The sequence below is a fragment of the Eptatretus burgeri genome, chromosome 4 (assembly GCF_056783735.1).
Source record: "Eptatretus burgeri isolate ZD-2024b chromosome 4, Ebu_testis_v1, whole genome shotgun sequence".
In the NCBI taxonomy this organism is placed as follows: Eukaryota; Metazoa; Chordata; class Myxini; order Myxiniformes; family Myxinidae; genus Eptatretus; species Eptatretus burgeri.
The window spans coordinates 19,842,197-19,867,328 of NC_140964.1; the positions used below are offsets into that span (position 1 = coordinate 19,842,197).

Sequence of the window (25,132 nt, forward strand, 5' to 3'; positions counted from 1 at the left end):
AACACATCCACACCCACATCACCATGAACACAATCAACAAACTCGGCCCAAACAGTATCCTGAGCAGTAAACCCCCACCCATCCACGACACAGACCAACTACTCTCCAAGTCCGGTCGTGTTCACCTTGCACGCCTCTGTTGTGGACACCACCCACAGCTCTTACACGACAAACACAGACTCGATGTCACCACTGATGATGCCTGCAACCGCTGCCAGGCTGCCCCACACACAACAAAACACATGATGGAAGACTGTGCGGTCCTGGCTCGACTTAGACAAAAGCACAATCTCATGTATGTGAGGGATCTTGAGGTCACTCCTGGTAGAGCGATCGGCTGTCTCCGTGCCACAGGCCTGTTCCGGCAGAACTGACCGGAGCAACAACTACTACTGCTGTTACTACTATTACTATTACTTCAACGGCCCAATTAATCTCAAATGATTGCGGAGTTGGTGGAAGGGGGAGTTTTGTCACGTCTTTTATGAACCAGCTGGTCATGCCTGACGTTCAACTGGAACCGAGTTGGGTAGAAATATGGAATTTGTGCAGCGTGCTGGCAATAACTCCTCAACCCTTTGGAATTGACACCGTGAGATGTTGAACATCGACCAGTTGAATGGGAGCAGACGAAACACTCAGCTGAACATCCATCCACGGGATGGCACACTTTATGATGCAATGCCCTGCTTGTGAAGCGCCAATCGGAGTTTATAGTCCTCTCAGGAATCAAAACCAGACGAGCAGCTCAAAGGTAAAAGTGCTTCCTCTGCATTATCCTGTCAGACTGCAGGAATAATACAAATCGGGGCTATGTAATGCAAGGGGCAGTTTTGAGGCATGTCGTCCAGCAGAAATATCGAGGGCGGTTCTACTCATTGATCTATACAGGGCTTACAGGCAGTCAGCACGGTGCCCAGCAGCAATGGGAAAAACTTGGGGGATTTTATGTTGTATTCTCAGTTGCATCGGTTATTGATCAAAGGAGATCTTAATGTTGAGCAATAATTTTGTGAGTCCTCATCTCGATTATTATGTTCCGTTTTTCTCACTGTATTTGAGGATGGACATCACCACAATTGAATGGGTTGAGCGAAAAGCTACCACATTAATTTTGGGGCGAGATCGACTACCATGACATCATGGCCAGCTCTCGCTACTTTCCCCCAAAGGAATGGGGCGAGACGAAGCTACAAGTAGAGGCTGAGGAATACTGGACTTTTCACTTCACAAAGGAGGTGATTATGAAATCTCATCGAAATTTTTGAAATAAAGAAGAGCAAAGATGCAGGAATATATATATATATATATATATATATATATATATATATATATATATATATATATATATATATATATATATATATATATATATATATATATATATATATATATCAGGATGGACAGTGACAGGATCAGAGGCCACAGCCTGAGAGTAAAGAAGAGGAGAGTTAGGATGGTAGGGATGTTTTACTCATGGAGTACTTTGTGTATGGATCGTCACCATGGAAAGTTAGTATCAGCAGAAGCAGTGGATTGGTTCAAGATGTAACAGGATCGGTACCCAGAAGCAATGGGAATGGAGAAGTGCGGGGACATCGACAGAAATGGACAGTGGACTGGAATGAGATTGGGCGATACATGTATTGTGTGTATGTTGTGCTGTATAGGTATCTTGAGATATTGATTTTCTGAGTTGTGGGTGTTGTCAAATGTCAACGTGCGGTGTGTGTGTATGCAGCCCTCACCAAACTGTCCTCCCCACTACTTCCTTCCTTAAGAAATAAAAGAAATCCCCACAAGGTGTGATTGTTGATAGTCTGCCAGTGATGGACCTATTCACCCCTGGTTTCACCCCTTCCCATCAAGTTTATGTCTGATTGGATTGGATTTGTGGTGTGGGTGGGTTTTCGTGAGAGGTTTGGGGTTGGGTGTGTGGATTAGGCACAGGCATGAAGGACCCATTGACTTCCTCCTGTGTCCAAACTTTTTTGTATTCTCTTGTATAATCACCTCAAAGACAAACTGCAGAATCAGACACATTGTCTTTGTATTTTAGTCTAACCTCCAGACAATGATGTACTTTTGTTCTTCACTTTACAAATACACAGAAACTTCAGAAATTGTATCGACACGTCCCAAACTGTTGTTTTGACGATGACGACGACGACAACGACGACAACATATGGCTGCACAGATCAAAGAATGCACTTTTAATTTGATGTTTGTCTGAACTTCAAGACAAATCTTAAAACATGGAAGCACTTCACAAGATGAAGCCTCTTCAGGCCTTTTCTCTGACATCAGGAATGCTGTCATGTGGATCAAAGGAAGGTTGATTTGAAAACATCTTGCTTGTTTGCTCTGAAAGAGTTTTGTAGTTTACTGAAATAACTTGAGGGATGATCATTTCAATTTTAGTGCGTATTATCGTAATCGTTTGTCTTATACTGTAGCAAAAGGGGTACTTGCTGTTCTCCACGTGGAGGTGATACTTCCTGGTTAGGTGTCATGACCTGTTGTAGTAAAAGTTAAGCCTGCATGAAGTCAGGCACGCATTTCTGAACAAGAGACCTGACTGTGAATAATCCATTGTCAACAAATGGGTGCAGAATGTTTCAGCCGCAACACTTTGTGAGGCCTGTAATTCAGAAATTATGAGCAATCTGCCTCAAAATTAGCACGGACGTGCAGGAGGGCGGACGAGGCTCTGACCTGGTATTGGAAACACACTGGACCGTTTATGAGACATGTTTCCAACCCGCTGCCACACTTTCACTGTGAATGAAAAGATGCGCGGCCTGAAGCTCTCTTCTTCCAGGGCAATCTTGCATTATTTTGTCAGCTGTGATTCTGCCCCAGTTCGGAGAGCTGTCAAGGCTGTGGATTTCAAATAAAAAGTGAACCGTCTCAAACCAAATCTGTTTTTGATTCACCCCTTGCCGGCTTGCTCTGACAGACTGCTCTTTTTTGCCTGGGTACCTCAATAGTTACGGTAGAGGTTCAGCATTTTCAAGCTGCTCAGCTAATTGAGCCATTATGTTGAGAAGCAGTTGCTTGGAGCTACCACAGGTAAGGTTCACAGATCACTGCCTCCAGGGCAACACACTGCTATGGTTTGGCCAAAGCAATGAAAGCCGAGGTAAAACTAATGGCTAAAGAATATGGCAACTCAAAATAAATAGGATGACAAACTGGGACTCAAAGGACACCGGAATCGACAATTGAAGGTCATGGTGCAAACGTGGCCACATCGAGCGGTGTGCAAGGTGGGATGGTGTAGGCATTCATGCTCGACTCACCTCCATGACTTCTCACATTTACTGAGCTTCCTTTTCTTCATTTATGCTTTAGAGATCTCTCAGGCTTCAAGGAATGACCATGTGGCTCGGTAAACTTCGAGTGAACAGTTAAGTTTGGAGTTGCATCAGAGGAAGACAAAGTCGAGCGGGGGAGCCCGACTATACGTCATCCCTGAAGTTTGCAGAGCTTTATTATTCTTCATTGTCATTTACGAGCCGCCTGGGTTTTTAACGACAATATGAAAGTAACATTGTCATTCTCGTGAGACAAGCTAAGGTTGCAAAAGCTTCGACTCCAAAAGCACTTAATACTGCTGCCTCCAGCTGGATTTAAACACCACAATCTTTGGGATGAGAGCAACATTTTGCTAATATGGAAAGGGTGATGGCCAAAAACAAACAAACAAACAAACAAACAAACAAAGTGGCGATCTTATCTCAAGGACTTTTATGTGGCTGATCGTTGGTGCATTAGATTGAACATCCATCGATATTTGTGGTCCACTTTACTGTCGAACAAAGAAACGACTTTCCAAGCACTTGAACAAACCTCTCGTGCCTCTCACGGCGTTTTGTGCAGGCATACCCAACGGCTGCTACGGCTAAAAGCTTGCGGTGATATTTCTGTCTCGGAGATTTATCTGCCTTTAAATAAAGGTTAAGATGGTAGGAGGTTTTCAAGTAACGTCTAATGTTAACATTGGCTCACTTTTGGTCCATCAATTATTAAGTTAAGTTCCACCACCTACCTGAAGACAAGGCTGCCGAGTTTCGATGCCCCTGTCAAAAACTTACCATGCTGCTGCGAAAAGAAAAAAGCAGAGCTGCTTGGCATGTAATTGCAGCTCATAGGTCAGTCCAATTTAAATTCAAAATTGCATTAAAATGCAGGTAGCAATTAACCAGTTTTGGTGTTTTATGGACAGCGTTAACAATTATATGGCGCACTGCTCAAATTTACGGACATCAATATCGGTTGCAACCATAACTGAAGCACGATGAGAGCAGAGTTATGCACAAAATTAGGAGGCCCTCTTTTTCTTTTTTTTTTCCACCGAGATTCTCCTGCAAAACGGCTCATTCGTTCATAATGAAACCAAAGGGAAAGTGTGAGTAAGGGGGAGGAAAAAAAAGTGCTGCTATTCCCACTTAAAAGTGGATTCTCCTTTCAGGGAAGAAAGTTGCAGAACCATTTCAACATATGATCAACAATTTGGAGAGCAACAGGAATATCACGTAAACATTAGAAAACAAAAGGGCGACGATCAACGTAAACACATTTCATGTTGTATAACATAACTAAAGGCCCGGTCACACCTTGACGTTTTAGCCAGCGATGGCAACGTATTAAAATGTATGTAAAACGCTGGCTTACGTTGAACTTTTGATGTTTTTTTTTAAAAGATTCGGACGTATTCATCGCGACTTGGTCTTATGTATAACGCATTGGTAACTACACAGAACGTTTCGTTGTGTTGTAGATAACTTATACCAACGAATGCTGAACCTGTTGGCGGCCTACACAACCGATGCCCAACGATAGTCTAACTTGGGCATAGCGCGTTGCACGCATCGCCGACGATGTCGTGACGTAGCCTATTAAAAGGCTGACGCACAACGATTCGAATCACAACTGCCATAGAAATGGAAGTGTCAACATCGCGGTCACACTTTGGCGATCTTGCCAGCGTATGCCGACCTAAGAAAAATGTGTCTAAAACGTTGGGGCACGTCAAATACGGTATGAGTAAGTTTGGTATACCTGAGTAGAACGCTAAAGTACGCTATCATACGTCGTAGTAAGTAGAGTACGTCAAGAAATTTTAAACATGTTCAAAATTTTTGGACGTACTCGGCGTATGACACACGTTCCGCATGCGATGGGGATAAGTTTTACACACGATATGTGGACGCTTACACAAGTCCACAAACGCTACTCATAAGCTACTCATAAGTCGAAACACGTCGTGGTAATGTCTTTTTTACGTGAAACTTATTTCTAACTTATGTTTGACGTGCTTTGAACCAATTCTTTACGTAGTCCCAACACACATCAACGTATGTAGACGTATTCCAATGACGTCTTCCGGTCGACAAAAAAAAATAAATGAACGTGTTTCTCGCTTACAACTGCCATATAAAGACGTGTTCCCAGCGGTTTTGGGAATTGGTATGTAAAAATGCTGCTCATAAAAGGGGAACCCAACAGTGTTTTTGAGTCCTTTTTGAGTCGATGTCCATGTCAGCAGTAACAGTATCAGTATCAGTATTAGTATTAGTATTAGTATTAGTATTAGTATTAGTATTAGTCGTAGTTTGTTCATGTTGGCAGTAGTAGGTGAGTGTGAGGGGGAGGGTGTGTGTTATGATGGATCGTCCTTGCGTCCGCGTGTCCACGGGTAGGAGACATCTTTTCACCATTGTTCGAAGTTCTTCGCGGCTAATTTTTTATGGGGCTTTTTCAACAATGAGCTACAGCTTGTTTTTACGATTTAGGTCGATTCATAACGGGTTGGACAAATGCACAATGAACTAGTAATGTGCATAGAGCGCTTTGATTACTTATAGATACGATATACCAACGAATAATTATCGTGAAGCCGGCATTCACAAACTATGCCCAACGATAGCCTAACTTATCCATATCGTGCGGCAGTTTATCTTTGCCGGTGACGTAGGGTTTGCTATTCATAGGCTGCCACTCAACGATTTAAATGGCTGCATCTCCACTATTGAAAGTTAACGCTTGCGCTCAACAATTGGATTTTTTTTACACTCAACGACTTTTAAACGGTACCACTCGGCTATTTTCATTGTTTACAATGAACGATTTAAATTGCTGTCACTCGCTTATGTTTATTGACGCTGGCGCTCGGAAATTTTAATCGTTTCTATTGAACGTGCTAAATCGCTCAAACCCCACTATTGAAAGTAGACGCTTGCGCTCAACAATTGGATTTTTTTTTACACTCAACGACTTTTAAACGGTACCACTCGGCTATTTTCATTGTTTACAATGAACGATTTAAATTGCTGTCACTCGCCTTTGTTTTTTGACGCTGGGGTTTGGAAATTTGAAGCGTTTCTTCTGAACGTGTTAAAACGCTCAAACTCGACTATTTCATATAGACGCTGCCGATGGAGAATTGGAATGATAGCCAAGCTAGACATCGAAGTGTGAACATCCTCGTCATGCCAAAGAAAAGTTTGAAGAATGCTGCAAATAAGTGTCCTGGCCGTGGCCGTGGACGCTGACGCAAGGACGATCCATTATACCGACGTCTTTCAGCCTATGAGTAACTTAAAAGTAACGTCTGTCGATGTGTGGCAACGATCGCGTAACGTGCCAACAACACGTTAATCATAGGTTAGAAATAAGTTTCGGGTACGCTAAACATTACCTCGGCGTGTCTCAACTTATGATTAACTTACAAGTAGCATGTGTTGACGTCTGTCAACGATCGCAGACCGTGCATACAACTTGTGGCCAGCGTAGCGGAACGTGTGAGTCATACGCCGGCACACGTCGTGAAATTTCAAGCATGAAAAAATTTGAGGACAACCAAAAAGTACAACGTTTAAAGCCAGCGTACAACGACGTATGGCAGTGTTTTTCAGCGTGCTCTCAATGTTATCAAAACTTACCCATAACGTATTCAACGTGTGCCAGCGTTTTAGAAAAAAAATTCAAAAATCGGCATACATTGGCTAAAACGTCAAGGTGTGACCAGGCCTTTATCACTGGACATGGAGAATAAAACTGTGGTTCTGTTCTGTTCTTGTGTATGGCAGCTTGGCTGCCGGGTAGTTATCACTTCTTGGAAGTGCGGCCGTGCTGCTGATGCTGTGCCCCTCTACCAGTACACCGGTACTCATTTTACTGACCTCAGCATGATGACAGGCTGAGTCAACCCCACCTGGTGTTAATTCAGCAGCCAACAGGGCTCAAACTCAGGACTCGAAGATCCTCAGCCGGCCACCCTCACCACAAAGCCAACACCAGGCTTAAAAACCATGGTTTCAGTTTGAGAAAATGATGCAGCTATAAGCCTGGTCAAAATTACATTTTGAATTCCAAGAGAAAAGATTTGATCTTTCTCTGACAAATGGACACATGTTCAAACAAGTACGGTGTGATGACGTCACAATGATTTGCTGCCATTATGCCGTTATACCAATGCATTTGGAGCAAAAAAAAAATGGGGCATTCATTCATTCATTTTATATGCAGCCTGTGGCTATGGGGTGAATTCTTGCTGGGAGCACGGATACGCCAGTGATGCAGTGCCCTCTGTAGGTTAGGGCAGGAATTTGTAATTTGTTCAGAGTGCAGGCAATAGCTCGCCTACTCTTTGTGAAAGTTAACGTCCTTCAAGTAATGCTGACAGACAGGACACCCGGTTTCATGTCTATCTGAGAGACAGCACACTGATGCAGAGTCCTGCCTGCGAGACACCAGGAGAACAGTTTGCGGCTGGGTCAGGATGCAAACCCAAGCTCGACAGCTCAGAGGTGAGTGTGCATGCTTCAAAGCCATTCTGCTACCCCACAAGATGGGCAAAGATACGGGTACATCAGAACTTGGTGAAACTGTTAGACCTCGGTTTACGTCGGGGATGCGTTCCTGAAATGTGCACCGAATATCGATACAACATCAATGAAAGCAATTTTTCTCGTAAGATTGAATGAAATACGGGGGGATGGAGATTGTGTCACAAACGTTGCTGTTTACCAATGATATTACCCCCCCCCTTTTTTTTTTCTTTTATTGGTTTCTCCTGCAAAAGGAGAAAGGAATTTATTTTTGGTTAATTACAGTTTTATTCAAATACACATATAAAAAAATAAACAAATAATTACCTGACACATTTCAATAAAACACAAAGAACTTATTTTAGAGTTTGAATTTTTCTTACTTTTGGTACCACTTCCAGAAACAGTCAAACCAGCCACACCGTGCAATTAATGTCGACATTTTTAGATCCTCGTGGAGGATCTCTAAGTCTTACTCACGTTGTTGTTCTTCATCTTCTTCTTGTGGACTTTTTTGTTTCACAGTTTACAGTTTTCATCTAAACTTCCTGAAACTTGGCATATATATGTAAAAATACCCTGCGCAGACAGTAACCATCTCCGATTTTGGAAATTCGTCCTAGAAAAAAAGTTATGACGTCAAAATATCTCCGCTAATGGAAATCGCCTAAAAAATTATCTCCGAAACTAGGCAAACTTTTTGAATTCTGTTTGCGGGAATTGAACAGGGCATTAGCAGAGATGAATTACCAGAGATGAATCAAAATAAACCCCATTTACCATATGATACATCACGATGACGTCATATCAATTTTTATGATGTCATTCCTATTTTTTGACATTTTTTGTTTCACAACCCAGAGTTTTCATCGGATCTTCGTGAAACTTTCCATGTATATGCAGAAAGCCCATGCGCAGGCAGTAACCATCTCTGATTTTGGAAATTCTTCCGAGAAAAAAAGTTGACGTCATAATATCGCCGCTAATGGAAATCGCCTATACCATTCTCTCCAAAACTCGGCAAGCTGTTTGAATTTTGTTTGCGGGAATCAAGGCGGGCATTAGCACAGATAATTTTTCGCAAACCTGATACATCAAAATGACGTCATTAAGAGGACGAGGATCTTAGATCATTTGAGCTTGTTATAGATAGTATGCACAGCAGTCGAAGGAAAACTTAATAACCCGGAAACAACCACACGTTCACCAGCATCCATTTGACGAATAATATCCAATTTCACTTCTGAGGTAACACACGCTGCCTCTGAGCCACTCGGCAGTACATTTATTTACGTGATACAAAGTAGTTCATGCACAGGGTAGGTGGAGGAGAAGACTGTGGCGATGGATATGAGAAAGGATGGATGCTCTGAATGACACAAGTGTGGGATGAGATGACCCGAATCAGGCAGTCGTATTAATAAAGTGATGATGCATGTGTGAAACGACGTAAAAGGGGGAGATGTATAGTAGGCAACTGTGTGTGTGTATATATATATATATATATATATATCGAAATATATAGCATATTTGTAGGTATGTATATGCACACACACACACACACACACACACACACACACACACACACACACACACACACACACACACACACACACACACACACACACACACACACACACACACGCACACACACACTATATTGTTGCAGTTCTGCGAAACCGCATGAATCTAAGGCAATGGCACCCAACATACAGTGATCCTGAGGCGGTTATTTCATTGGTATTCGTGCAGTCAGACCTTCCCCTCATGTCTAATGGGTTAACGGGACAAGTGCATTGCCTTGGTCGAAAAGCTCGGTATAATTATATCTATCTTCTTTTCAATCCTGATTTCATTCCAACCCTTTCCTTTTATCCATGATACAAAGCGAAGCAGGTGCAAATGCACGATAACAGACACGCACACAGCCCTGTGATGATCACCGCCGCACTGGACGAGACGCACATGGCGCACGTCTTCATTCGGGTCTGCGCGCTGATTTACAACGGCGTCTCACTCTCGACCTTCGTTCGCCACCTCAGCCACCAATATCTCCCGCAAATGGGAGAGGACATCCCGCGCGCGTCTCCTCACACCTCCGCCTCGATGCAGTCGCCATCAAGTATAGGCGTGTTGCACGGCCCAGACCGCTCGGGCTATGTGGCGTGCAGATGGAACACGCGCATTGACCAGCACCAACCGCAGAGCGCCGGGGGGTGTCCGAATGGGCATGCGGGACCGACATGACCCTCGGCCAGTCGCCGGAACATGGCCCGGGAGTTCGGTGCAGGGCGATTCATGTTGCGGTGTTCGGTGCAAGTCAATTCCGCGGCTCGGCCATGTTGCGCCGGATGTACGAATGGGATCACTTCTGGCCGTAGGAGCCTGGCAGCGCGGGCCCAGGGCCCAATCGGAGCGCACAATTCGGCTGACTATCCATTGCTTTGGGGCATCACCCCACCCGACACCATGGGGCTTATAAAAGGTGGATCGCGAAGCAGTTCACTCTCTGGATGTCTGCATTTGCCTCCTGCTCTGCCTTTCCTGCCTGCTGGCTCCACCCACCCCACCCACCTTCCTCGCCTGCTGACTCTGCCTTCCTCACTTGCTGGCATCCGCCCACTCCGCCCGTCTTACTCGCCTGCTGATTCCGCCTTCCTCGCCTGCTGGCATCCGCCCACTTCACCTGCCTTACTTGCCTGTCTCGCCTGCTTACTCCGCCTTCCTCACTTGCTGGCTCTGCCCACTCCATCCACCTTCCTCACCTGCTGATTCCGCCTTCCTCGTCTGCTGGCATCCGCCCACTTCACCTGCCTTACTCGCCTGCTGACTCCCACCTTCCTTGCCTGCTGGCTCCGCCCACTCCACCCGTCTTACTCGCCTGCGCACTCAGCCTTCCTCGCTTGCTGGCGTCCGCCCACTCCGCCCGTCTTACTCGCCTGCTGACTCCGCCTTCCTCACCTGCTGATGTCCGGCCACTCCACCTGCTTTACTCACCTGCTGACTCCGCCTGTCTCGCCTGCTGACTCTGCCTGCCTCACCTTCTCCTTGCCTGCCTGCTCCGCCCACTCTCTGGACCGGTGCACGCGCTTCCACGAGCCCTGGCACAGTGATTAGCAGGAGACAACGCACCGACTCTTGAGGTAGGATCGCTCAGCGGAGCGTCCCCCAAAGTTTACTGGGTCACGCGGTCGGTCGACCGTGCAAGGTATTGCGAGGCCGTTAGTCCTCATCTCCTTTCTTTCCTTCTGATTATCTCATCTTCATCGTGTGTGTGTGTGTGTGTGTGTGTGTGTGTGTGTGTGTGTGTGTGTGTGTGTGTGTGTGTGTGCGTACACGTGTATGTAATGGCACCTGTCCTTGCTTTAGTTGAGAGTGTAGAAGACATAATGGAATAAATCTGCTCGGTGTCCGCTTTAGTAAGTTGCTTGCCATTTTGTCGCACCCCACAAATTCCTTGCTATCCCTTTTGTACATAAGAATAAACCCCATTTACCATGCCAAATACTTTTCCTCATCTGATTATTAATAAATGCTTATGTAGAAATGTTCCCAGTTCGTTTTAGTCTTTACCTTCATTGGCCCAGCATGGCCAGTATCCCAGCCGAGCCGGGACAATATCTCCCACCGATCCATTCTTGCACAGCCCAGTACGTTCCTTGGCAGTTACGCTCGGCTGCATTTGATCAGGTAAGATGACCTGGTTTCGATAAGGTGTACCGGGGGCGTGTCCCCCAGTAATTAGGTCACGTGGCTATTTTAGGTAACTGGCGAACATTAAACGAAGGACCCTCGGTCACATGGTTGAGTTATTGGTGTTCATGGTCGATTAATTAGCGACCCGTGGAGTTATCTGTGCGTGACGGTCTGCAATTCTGGAGAGTCTGGTGGGAACCCGAGGTAGCCTTCTCCCCGACCCCCGGGTCCGCAACAATATATATTAGTGCTGGGCCGATTAGAAAATGACAAAAAAAAAAATTCAAAATAAAAACAAATAAATAAAAAGAAAAAAAAAAATCGGCCGATTCTGCGACCGATGTAGATTATTTATCATTTTATTTTTTGGCATCCACTTATCGTAATGGCATGATTTTTTGCACGGCCGATTATGCGACCGATGTAGATTATTTATTTATTTATTCTTTTTATTTTTTGGCATCCACTTATCGTAATGCCGATTTTTTTCATGCTTTCAACTGGCTGTGACAATAGTGCATCACCACTGCTACCTCGGATGCAGATTATAAAGTGGTAAATAATGACGTCATTGTGCATGCATGAAGTGGAGACCATGCAGAATTGGTGCCGTGCCCACGATTGACAGAGTGACGATATCAAGTGGTTGTGAATCGATACATTTTAAATAATTTCTCTAATCGATTGGTGTACAAAGTAAGGAAGATTGGTGTAACAATTTTGCATGCGCAAGGTGTGTGGAAAGCATCCTGTCATTATAAACCGAATGATGAGCTACCATGTGCGGTCATCTTCATTCTGATGAAGCAGCAATTATATGGAAGGAAGGAAGGAAGTTTGCTCATTGGATCAGTTATTGACGGACATAAAATGAAGCATTTCATACTTGTCTGGTCATATGAAAAGCAGGTTTTATACAAAATACAATGATACAGTCAGTAAATCGATCGGCCATTGACTCAGTGAACAATCCAGAATACTCAAGCATCCCAGAATCCTGTCGGTCTCATTTTGAAATGTGAAAAAATTAATTAACTGATATTTGATTCTCGTACTGGTCAGGAAGGACGTACAGCAGGTTTTAACTTTGAACCTCAGCACCATATGAGCGATATATATATATATATGCATATCTCATTCGAACCATTGACTCACTAACTGACTAACTGACTGACTGCTATTAATGTTGGGCACCTTCTGGGTGACGTAGAAAGCTGAAATTTCACGTGCCGAAGGATATTGAAGCCATTGCACTGGAAAAAATCAATCACAGAACTGTTGGAATGCATTCATACATGAAAATATAAATAAATGAAACTAAATGAATTTAAAAAAATAATAATAATAAATGCAGGTGAGACCCGAGACAATGGGGATGCACGGTAATTTTGCATGCTGATAGACATCGGAGCCACGACACCAAGAAAAATAACAGAACCATGGGAAAGCATCCGTCAATGAAAATATAAACAAATGAAAGTAAATAAATGAAAAAAAAACAAATACAGGTGAGCGACCTGAAACAATGGGGAAGCACGGTTCCTTATTGTTTACAATGTGTCAGAATACCCTGCGAGTATTACATTATGCTCTTTCTCACCATTGACTCACTCACATAAATGTTTAGTACTTTCTAGGTAGGGAAGAAAGCTGAATTTTTACATCCTGCTGCAACGCAAAGCCAATGTACATATCCCACCACCCAGTACCACCCAGTACAAATTCTGAAATACACCGCCCAGTACAAATACATCTGTGCCATCAAAGGAGAGGCGAGTCTTTATTTTGCCCAGCAACTACATTTGAGAAAAGGTCAAAAATATGAGGGGGTGGATCTGGAACTTTAAAAACAAACAGTAATTGTCATATTGTTGCAGCTGCTTGTGGTCACGTAGGTATATATCTGCTTGGTGTGCTTTGCTTGGGTCAAGCATGACCCATTCTCCTATGTCCAAGCTCTATTCTTTTTCATTGCTCAGCATCAAGTAAGGAAGCAGCAATTTCATTTTTTAAAGTGACAACAACATGACAATTATTGCTTGCTTTCCACTTTGGTTTTCAATTTCTACATCCCCCCATTAACGCTTATCTTCAACTTCGAATCACAAATTTATGACTCTTGGTGTTGCCTCGCAACCAATGAGAATGTAAGCAACAATTTCATTTTCCAACTTTTGATGTATTTACATTAAAAATGACTATTGCTGCAAACTGTTAAGTTAAAAGTTCATTGTGATCCCTATTTCTTGATTTACTCGAGTTAATTAGTTGCTCACAGAATGCAACCACAATCCAGGTCATCAAATATATAAAGCTTATAATTATTATATATGCACGTAGGATGCACGCGAGTAGTTGCTTGCAGTCTGCAAGCATATATATGATCCATAATATGAGGTCCATCTAAAAAGTAACCTGACGAAGCCTGCTGTGTGCTCCACTTCCACAACTTGAATGAACGGGTTGCGTCACAGTCTTTCACAACATTCCAGCAATATATTAGATTGGTGATGGTTGATTGAGCTCATTGTGTGATTTTTTTTACAGATCTTGCTTTACACGTCGTCTCGTCTGAGTCGTCGCGCTATGAGTCGTGAGCAGAGAGCCAATCTGAAGTTTCTTGCCAAGCTTGGCAAAACACCTTCCGAATCCTTCGCAATGCTGCAAGTCGACGGGGAAGAAACGATGTCACGTACATGTGCATTTGAATGGCAAAAGAGGTTCAAAGAGGGACAGGAGGAGGTTTAAGATGATCCACGTTCTGAAAGACCTTCAACGAGCAGAACGGCGGACAACATGGAGCATGTGAAGCAGATGGTGTGCGCAGATCGTCGACTCACGGTGCGGATGATTGCTGAGGAACTTTCCATCAACAAGGACACTGTCTGGAGCATCATCACTGAAAATCTCGAAATGCGCAAGGTGTGTGGAAAGATGGTCCCTAAGATGTTGTACGAGGACCAGAAACACAGAGTCACTGTCTGTCAAGACATTATCGAGCGCCTCGAGGACGATCCAGACCTGCTCGGGAGAGTCATTACTGGCGATGAATCGTGGATATTCGAATTCGATCCCAAGACCAAACGGCAGAGCCGTGAGTGGAAAAGTCCGGCATCACCAAGACCAAAGAAAGCAAGGATGTCGAAGTTGAAGGTCAAGGTGATGCGCACCACGTTTTTTGACATCAAGGGCATCGTCCAGTTCGAGTTTCTACCACAGGGTCAAACATTGAATCAATACGTGTACAAGGAGATTCTGCAGCGCCTCATGAGATCAGTCTGGGCCAAGAAGAGGGATCTGTGGGAGAACAACACCTGGGTGCTCCACCATGACAACGCCCCTGCTCACAGTGCCCTGAGCATCCGACAGTTTCTGGCGGAGAGGAACGTGCCAACTCTGGAGCAACCCCCGTATTCGCCAGACTTGCCCCCTTGTGATTTTTTGCTATTCCCAAAGCTCAAGGGGGTGATCAAGGGGACCCGATTTCCTGATGTGGAGGTCATCAAAAGGGCCGTGACGACGGAGCTCCGGAGGATTCCAGAAGAAGCCTTCCAGGGGTGCATCGAAGCGTGGAAGAAGAGGATGGACAAGTGTGTGAGACTGGAGGGAAACTATTTTGAAGGGGACAAGCTGTGATTTCAATATATTTTTTTGGAATAAAATTTCTGTGAAGTCAGTCCCGTTACTTTTTAGACAGACCTCGTATGATCGTTGTCCAACCTCAAAAATTGAGATACTTGACGTTTCAGTGAACAACACGAATACTGTGTTATTCCAATGATGTTCATACTTCAGGATAATTTCATAAAATTATCAGTGATAACGGTCATGTGTGTTTTCTGTCCTCCGCCCCTCTGCCAAGGTCAGAGATGGGGGACATTAAAATGAGCTCCGACCAACCGACTGATCATCCGTCCATGTTCCTTTGTGTGTGCAATATTTCAAGTCATTGAACGTTTAACTTTCGTATTTCAAAAACCCTGATTAGATCATGGCTGTGATTGTCTGAATTGTGTTGCCATGGCAACCATCTCAATAACTTGCCTTGTCTGCATGATATTTCAAAAACTGTTCAAGATTTAACTTTCATATGAAACACAACTATTCCTCATGACATCATCTCAACCTGATTGGACTTCAGCTGTGATTGCTTGAATTATGTTGCCATGGTGATCATCTCAGTAATTTGGCTGGTGTACTATATTAATGAGGCTCTTTTTGCCTGGTTTCTTGTTTAAGAGGTAGTGTGTGTGTGTGTGCGTGTGCGTGTGCGTGTGCGTGTGCGTGTGCGTGTGTGTGTGTGTGTGTGTGTGTGTGTGTGTGTGTGTCAACCACCCAAAAAAGCAGGGCACCTCGAGTATCAGCTCCTAGTTATCAGTAAATTAACAGCCTTTATAAATGCACGTGAAACAAACAACTTGATTAAATAACAAGAACAATGTCATTTTTAAACGTCAGCCAATACTTTGTGTGTCTGCTCTTTGCCTTCTTGAGTGCCATCACTCTTTCACCCATTGATTCCTGTTTTCAACTGAAGCACCCTTTCAGGAATATTCTGCCAAATATCCTGCAGTACATTCCACAGTTCCGTGAGGTTAGTTGAGTTCCTCTCCTTCTTCTTTGTTTCCAGGTTATCCAATATGGCCAAGATGGGACCAATGTTCAGGCTCTGGGGGTGGCCACTGTAACACTTGGAACACACCAGCTGGATGTAACCTTGTTCTCTAAATACTGTTTTACGATATTTGAAGTGTGTTATGGATCACTATCTTGGTGGAAAATGGATTATCTTCCAACTGAAGGATTTCCACGAGGATTTAGATTTAGGAAGTTTATCTTGGATGAAAGTCGTTTAACCAGAATGGGGTTGATGGTGGACCATATGTGCCCTGCAGAAACCTGGAGGGGGCGGGGAGGACAAAACACGGAAAGAGCAGAGGGTGCAAAACCAGAGAGGAGGTGGTAGATGACAGAGAGACTGACTTGTCTGCGATGGCATAGTGATAGACCCATAGACTCAACTTCATCGTGGTAGATTCCAATAATCTAGAAGGCCTTGGCTTCCATGACGTCAAGCTGAGCAAGGTGTGGGATAGGGGAGTCAGCCCAATGGGGGAGAGCAGTACTCCATCAACTTGTGTCTAAAGGCCTTGAAGGTGGATAGAAATTCATGGATAGACTTTGTACATCAGAGGATGCCAAGTTGGTAGCTGGCTTTGGAGGCCAACTTTGAAAGATGGTTTGCCCAAGAAAGATCATGGCTGATTGTGATATCCAGGAGTTTGAATGACTGAACTTCCTCAAGAGGTTTGTTAAGAAAATAGATGGGAAGGTTCGCCAGACGGTCCTTTTGGAGAGACATGGTGAGAGTGTGAGATTTGTCAGGATTGAAGGACGTATTCCAAGTGTTTGACCATCTTTTGATTTTTTTCAAGGTCTGAAGGGATGGAAGGGGCTGCTGCCTTCCTGTCTAAAGGATGAGGGATGTCATGGCAGTGGGTGAAGTCATCAGCACAAAGATAAAGATCGCAAAATCGACGACTTGTTCATCCACTGAATTGTTGATAAATGTCATCCGGCCTCGCACAATATCGACTGAAGCAATTACAAAGATTCCAACAGATGGGAGCGACATTGCCTCTTGGGTATTGTATCCGTACCACAACAAAATTAATTTTTTTAATCGGATTTAACAATACAACCACAACACACCACAACCCGTTGAATGCCATTTACGCATGCTCAGAGTGAGAAACTCACTCTCTCCCGTAAAGATGTTGTGATGGCAATCTGTAAAAGGATTGTGATGTTATTCCTACCTTATCATTCCTTTCTACCTTGTTTGGTTGCTTCAATATTTCTGACGTGTGTGTGTGTGTGTGTGTGTGTGTGTGTGTGTGTGTGTGTGTGTGTGTGTGTGTGTGTGTGCCGTCCCTCGGACGGAGATGTTAAAGGGGCGTTCCGTCTGCTGGCATTATTTGGTGGACGTTAAAAATCTTACGGTGTCCTTTGCAAAGAAGAAGGCGAGGAATCGCCGACCACGGCCAAATTCCTGCCCTAACAACTGCTGGGAGAGGGATGATAAACCACACAGAATGACCCTGGCCAAAAACTGCTTTGGCAGAGCTAGCACTCTGTAACAGTATGGGTACATATGTGCATTGGGGGAGATGGGGGTAGGGGGGAGAGAGCATACACAAAACTGCAGCTGAGGGAACCTGCCCAGCCATTTTCCATAAATTTTGACAAATGTAAGTGAAGTAAGTAGTTCAAAAAGCACTTATTCCTTACACTGCGACAAAACTGAAAAAAGGGGTGTTCCTCTTTCAGATTGTCAGAACTGACAAATTGTACAGTCAACTCTTTAAACCGGAATGAAGTGTCAATCGATGGAGCAGTGTCATAAAAAATGTCCAGGCAGAAGGAAATTAAATACACAGCCTTCAGGTGACTGTTTTCTGGGACACTCAAAGTGTCAGGCTCGTGGAAGCCATGCCCAGGGGTGCAAGACCAAATTGAATATGTGCATTATGACAACCCACTCTAAACACTGACGTAGCAAAAGTTCTCCTCTATCATGACCTTTCTCAACTTCAAATGGCATCTGAGCATTATAAGCCATCACAAAGATTGAGTGACCTGCAATCCCATTCACACAGCCATCATGATACAGACTGCTTTCTTTTTTGTTCTTTAAAAAAGAATGGCCTTTGTGGGAAACATGGAAAAATGACAATCCCATGGAAAGAAATTGGTTAAAATGTTCTGTGATCATGTGGAAAAAAACTTATTCATTCCAAGATATTACACAAACTCTTATTTGAGATGGTCAAAGCTTGTGGAGACATTCGTTGTGTCACCTTTTACCAGCAGGAAACGAGATGATGTACAATGCACTCGTCTTACAAATACCAGTGAAGAACTTGTCCTGATTGACTGGTTAATTCCCCGCAGAATTACGCACAAGATGACTTGCACTACCCTTACATTGAATAGATGCAGAATTATGCACGTGTACACACACACACACACACACACACACACACACACACACACACACACACACACACACACACACACACACACACACACACACACACACACACACACACACACAGTCGTCAAACCAATGGGAGCAATGTTAGTTACAAAAGTTTATTCTCCTTACTCAATGATATCTTCTCCACCGTGATAGCGTATTGTGCCTTGTTGTACAACGATGCTAAAACTTTTACAATGTCATATCTTGTCCCAACCTTGTTTGAAGAATCGGTGAAATGTACCAGTGTGACTTCAATCAGCAGGAAGCATCAACAGTGTGGTCTAAGTTGCCTGGTATGAATTAATTAAATTCCAACCTGGCCCACAAGTGTCGAAGAAGCTCTATGAGGATCCGGGATGGGGGGGGCACATTAATTATGGCACCCAGCACCTTAAAATAAAAGAGAGCTCAACAAGTGATGCCTCACCAAAAAAAAGCGATCGATTTATTGAGAGATCTTAAAAATTATTTAAACTTATTAAAAGTCAAATTTAATTACCATCAATCCTGGTGCCGGAGGAGAGTTCGGGATTGAGAGTTGAAATGCAGGAACATCGCGGTGAGGTGCCTTTTAAAGTGACGAAGCTGTAGGATGTCACGGCAGAGGAGTGGAGGCTGTTCGGGTCCAGCACACCAGCGGGTAGCTTTACGTGTTAGAGCCTGGAGCTACCGCTTCATGTTCTAGCGCGTATGGGAGGAGCGTGCCCGGCACGTACCAATTGAAACGAGTAAATAGGCTCGAAAGGTCATCCAAATCCATGATACTTTCTACCTCTGTTAACCTCATGTCCTTCAAAATTTCCAGTTTTTCCATCCTGAGAGTTTGCTTCTGCATCCATCTTGTCTACCCAATGCATCTTCCCATACCCCATATTCCTCCCCACATCCATTATTTGTCCAAGTCTCTCCCTCTATTTTGTCCTTCAACCCTGCTGTTAGTGTTTCTATCTTCTCTCTACTGTTCCTTTTGTTCTGTTGCATCCTGATCTATTCAGTGTTCTGGTTCTTCCAGAGCCTCAGGAAAGGAGGCCATCTTGTATTGCATCGCATAAGTGCTGCGTTTGTCGAACACATGACATTAGTGCACAGTTTGGCACTTTCGGGAAGGTGGAGGCATCATGTTGGGGAAAAAGCAAGAGGGCTTCGGTTGCACCATCACAAACCGATTCGACCATTTTGTGGATGACGAGTTGGATCTGCTCAATATCATAAATGCTAAGAAGGCAAAGAAGGGATCCAGAGGGTTCTTACAAGGCAGGAGCATTGACCAAATAACCTTTGGGGAAGGGAAAGGTGCCTGTACAGAGCCCATCACTTAGTTGGAGGCACACAGCCGGCTTGCATGGCCAGGTTCGAGAGGGAGAGTCGGCGGTATGATTGCTGGCGGTCCAGCCGATGCACAGCTGGTTTTTCAACAGAGATTACCTTGGGCCTAATAGTGGGTTTGGTGCAGCGTCTTCAATGAGAGGCGCTCGAGGTGGCATCTGATTCTCATCTCGACAGGTGAATTGATGACAAGGGGGAAAGTTTCTCCACTGGGGCTCTGAGCAGCCTCAAGTGGGTTTGGATTTGAGAGTTGGGTCAGCTATGTGGATGGTTGTGGCATTGAAAGAGGGCACAGTTCTGATGGAGGTGAGCATCGTGGAGGTGAGCGCATTGGCTTGGGGCTGGAAGACACGCGTGGAGGGAGTATATTTCACAACGGGGCCACCTCAAGGGGTGATGTCGGAGAGATGGGTCGGTCAGCTGGGCATGGTGGTTATCAGCCTGCCAGTGGTGGAGCCAGGGAGTCAAAACCCGAGGAAGAAAAGTACAAGACCGAGCAGATGCCACTGCGTCAAATCAAAGCCCAGGACAAATCAAGGCCAGGGAGAAATCGACGTGTGTACATGCTAATAAATCAGTGTGTTGAATATTGTATTTGGGCAACATTCGGATTGGTGGGGACTGTGGGTATGGGGAGTATTTGCTGTTACAACTTATTGGAGGTGGCTCAGTTTGGAGCTTTGGTGAAGAAAATGAGGAAAGGGTTAACATCTTTAGTAGATTTGTCAGATGGTGGGGGATCGGATGAAGAAAGTTGATGTGTTTGTTGGATGATTCTATACTCATTGGTGGGGGTGTGAGTGACATGGGGGTGCAGTGGTTGTGGGTGGAATGATTGGTGTGGGGTGTGTGGTTGTTGATGGGGGTACTGAGTGTGCCACTGGTGTTGGTGGTGCAGAGGGGGTGGATGACAACGATGTGGGGAAGGTCTTTTCTGCATCTCTGAGGAAGAGGTATGAGTTTTTGAGGGAACATTTGCAGAATTTAGGATGCAGGGTGATGTTTTTTTCAGGGATTATACCAAGGGTGGGAGTCGGTTCCGATTTCTGTAATAAAGTGACGGATGTGACCAAGTGGTTGGAGGGGTGGTATGGGAGGAAGGGATTTGGGTTTGTGAATATGTGGGGATCCCTGCATGGTCATAGTCAGTGTATGAAGTCAGGTGGCAGGGTAATTAATAAAAGGGGAGCGGTGAGATTCGCGGCAGTTCTTGATCGAAATAAAATAGTACCAAGTTGAAGTTTGGCCATCGCAAATCCCCACACTTCCCACAAATCCCACAAAGTTGAGAGTTCCATCAGGAATGACTCAATATCAAATTTTGAGTTGAAAAAATCTTCTGTTTTGACCCCTGTGATCCAAAGTCCCCACTCCCTGGGACATGAACCAGGGGTCAAATCCCCAAAAATCATTACATATTTAATGCGTCCCCAAATGTTGATTGCAAACACAGTTTCATTTCAAAAAATGTTGAAAAATGTGCCCATAATTGCATTTTTGGTATTTGACTTTTGGACCCTGCTTGGGGTTCCAGGGTTCCAAAATACTGCTCTTACACCCTATTGCCATGTGGGTGGGTGCCATATGGTGATTATAACTACCAAATTTGATGAATTTCTGCACAACCGTTTAGGAGGCGATAGCGTGATGGACAGACGGACAGACAGGCAGAGCAGATTACAATATCCCACCATTTTTTTCAAAAAGTGTGGGGATAATTGGGACCTTATTAGAACAGAAACAGATGTGTTTGGAGAGTTGGGGTAGCATGGGGGTGGTGAAAGGATGGGAAAGGTTGAAGGTGTTGTACACGAATGTCAGGAGCTTGAATGGAAAGATGGAAGAGCTGGATGCCAGGATGAATGGCAAGAGGTGTGACTTAGTTTCTGAAAGTGAGACATGGTTTAGTGAGCAATCTAACTGGAGGACAAGAATTCAAGGCTACAGATTTCATATGTGTGACAGGAAAGAGGAAACGGAGGAGGTACAGCGATCTGGGAGAAAGACAGTATTGCATCGAGAAAGGCATGACGTAAAGGAGGGAATTGATGGAGAAGATTCTCTGGAGATAGACATTGGAAAAATAGTCAGACAACGGTAGGATGCTGTAAGGGATGAGTAGGAAAGAGGGATATGTTGGCATGTGATAAGGGAAGAGTATGTTTATGTGGGATTTAAACTTACCTGGGATAGATTGGGTACAGGGAAAGGGCAGAGCAGATGAGGATTGTTTCAATCTCGTCTTGGATTGCTCTTTAAACCGGTTTGTGCAAGAGTCCATGGGGGGTGGGAGGGGGTATACTGTGTTGGATGTTATTTTGAGTAAGGATCCCAATATGGCAGAGGTGGGAGAGCATCTGGGGACAAGCAGCCACAATATAGAAAGTGCAACTCTACTGTTGAGATGTGAAGTTCGGGATTGTGGTGTTCGGTTATTGGATTTTAGGAGAGCAAACTTTGAGGGTATGACAAGTGATTTGGGAGCTTTAGATTGGGTAAAGTTAATGAGTGGGGTGGTCTGCATCTGCATCTGTGAAATGGGTAACCTTCAAGGAGCAAATGTGTAGGGTGTGAAGTAGGCATATTCCAGTGAGGTGTAAAGCCAGATGCAGAAAGAGACCAGGGTGGTTGAGCAGGGAGGTACACAGTGTAATTATGGATGAGCAGAATACATTTCTTCATTATAAAATAACAGGACTAGAGTCTGACTCATATCAGTGCAAGAGGAAACAGGGACTAGTTTCGAAAATTACTCGGCACGGCAAAAGGGAATATGAAAATGAAACAGCCAAGAATGTTAACCATAACAGTAAGACATTATTTCAGTACACTTGGGGTAAATAAAGGGTTAAGAGGAGTGTGGGTCCATTGAGGAATAACACAGGAGAATAGGTAGACGATGAGGTTGAGATGGCAGGCTTATTAAAAAAAATTATGCTTGTACATTTACACGGGAACAATCAGGGGAACTTCCAATAGCAGAGAATATCTATCTTGGGTGTGAGCAAGGTCTTTTATAAAAGATCCATGGAGGAGATGATGAGGTGAAGAAGCAGCTAGAAAAGTTAAGCGATGCTCAAGCTCCAGGACTGGATAATATGCATCCTGGAGTTTTGAGGGACATGGCAGAACAGATAAGTGTGGGTTTAACGGATATCTTTAACAGCTCGTTGGAGTTGGGACAGGTACCAGTGGATTGGAGAGAAGCAAATGTAAGACTGACATTCAAGAAAGGATCCAGAGAAATATTGGGGAGCTGTAAACCTGTTAGCTCAACTTCAGTTGTGGGAAAGGTGTTGGAGACACTAATTAAGGAATGGATGGGGAAACATTTGCATAATTTCAAGCTAATTAAAGGTAGTCAGCATGGATTTACCAAAGGGAGATCATGTTTCAGAAATATATTGGAATTCTATGAAGCAGTTTCTAATTGGGTGGATGAAGGAAGTGCAGTGGGATGTACAGGGTGGCCTGGAAGAACCTTTACCCCTCCCAAGGAAGACAATCGTTCTTAAACTCTTTTAATGCACAGGTTTTATTGTGCAGTACTTACAATAATTAATCAGTCATTGTATATGGATGTGCTCCATCATTCTCCTTGCAGCACAGAATTCATCACCAAGTTCTCTCGGACATGTTATGCAGCATTTGTGGAGTCACCTGTACGAAAGAGGCCACAACTTCAGCACGCAATTCTTCAATCGTCCCATACCAGTTTGTCGACACTCCTTGATGAAGCCGCACAAAGAGTTGGCTGGAGTCGTTACATCTGGAATACGTGGTGCGGGGCTGGCCACGGTCGAAGAGCTTTGGTGGAGAAGGTTTTCCAAAGCATTCTGCGAAAGCTGTCCACACTTGAGCAGTTGTTTGGCCTGTGTGTGCCCTTTCATAGACCCAACACAAGCTCTTCGACACTAACAACTTGTGTCTGCCATGCAGTCTATCTTCCTACTGACTCCCGTATCAGTGAGTGAGTGTTTCCGCGTACCATGGTGGGGGTGGGCAGAGTGGAAGGGAGGGAGAAAGGTGCGAGAAATTTTGTGGGGGTAAAGCGACTTTCACGCCACCCTGCAGCTGCCATGTGTCTAGACTTTCAGAAGGCATTTGATAAGGTACCACATCGGAGGTTGTTAGCCATAAGCGGAGGGCTTGTGGAGTGGTCAGGTCAGGTCAGGTATGGGGCAGGCGCCAGAGCAGCGCGTCGCTGCGTCCATTTTCCGCCGATACTTCAGGGGCCTCCGTCTGGCCATTTTCCAGGCAGATGCCAGGCCCATCCCCATCTCCTTGAGATGCCGATAAACCTGCTGCAAACACGAGGCACGTGGTCGGCCCATTGGCCTCCTCCACTCAGGAGACTCCCTCGCTGAGAGAATCTGGTGAGCAGGATCAGCGTCAGGAAAACGAGCCATATGTCCATACAGCCGCAGCTGACGCTCACGGACTATGCAGGTAACAAATCTCATTTGAGTCTCTCTCAGCAACCGCTCGTTGGACACAAAGTCCGACCAGCGAGAGCGAAGGATTCTCTGAAGAGACCTGGTACCACAGGAATTAAGTCTCCTCCAGATCCTTGGTCAGAGTCCAGGTCTCACATTCATAGAACAAGACTGGAAGCACCAAGGACCTGAAGACTTGGACTTTTGTCCTCCCACACAGGTAATGACAACGCCACACCCCATTATCCAGTGAATCCATGACTCTCCAGGCCCAACCCAGACGTCTACTGACTTCTGGCTCACAGCCAGCAGAGACATGAATATCACTGCCAAGGTAAGTGAATCTCTCCACGACTTCAACATCCTCACCACAAACAGGCACAGACAGGACAGCAGCATCCAAGATGTCATTGAAAGCCTGGATCTTAGTTTTGATCCAGGAAACCCGTAATCCCAGCGGCTCCGACTCCTCATTCAGCACCTCGAGGGCACCCAAAAGGATATCTAAAGTCTCCGCAAAGATGACGGCATCATCTGCGAAATCAAGGTCAGAGATCTTGACATTCCCAAACGATGTACCGCAGCTTGATCTCTCCAACATCCTCCCTCAAATCCAGTCCATACAAGTGCTGAAAAGTGTGGGGGCCAGGACACACCCCTGACGAACTCCAGTCACAACTGGAAATAAGTCAGAGGTGGTACCACCACATCTCACAGCACTCTCAGTAGAAGAGAAGAGTTCAGACATCAGATCGCTCAGTTTTGGTGGTACCCCACGAAGACCAAGAAACCTCCAG

The 25,132-nt window shown here is 44.7% G+C and overlaps 1 protein-coding gene across 7 annotated transcripts in view; it reads right to left on the reverse strand.

Annotated features, from left to right (window-relative positions):
• LOC147027593 (teashirt homolog 3-like) overlaps window positions 1-25,132 on the reverse strand; it is a 251,356-nt gene that overhangs the window by 26,566 nt on the left and 199,658 nt on the right. The window lies entirely within an intron of this gene.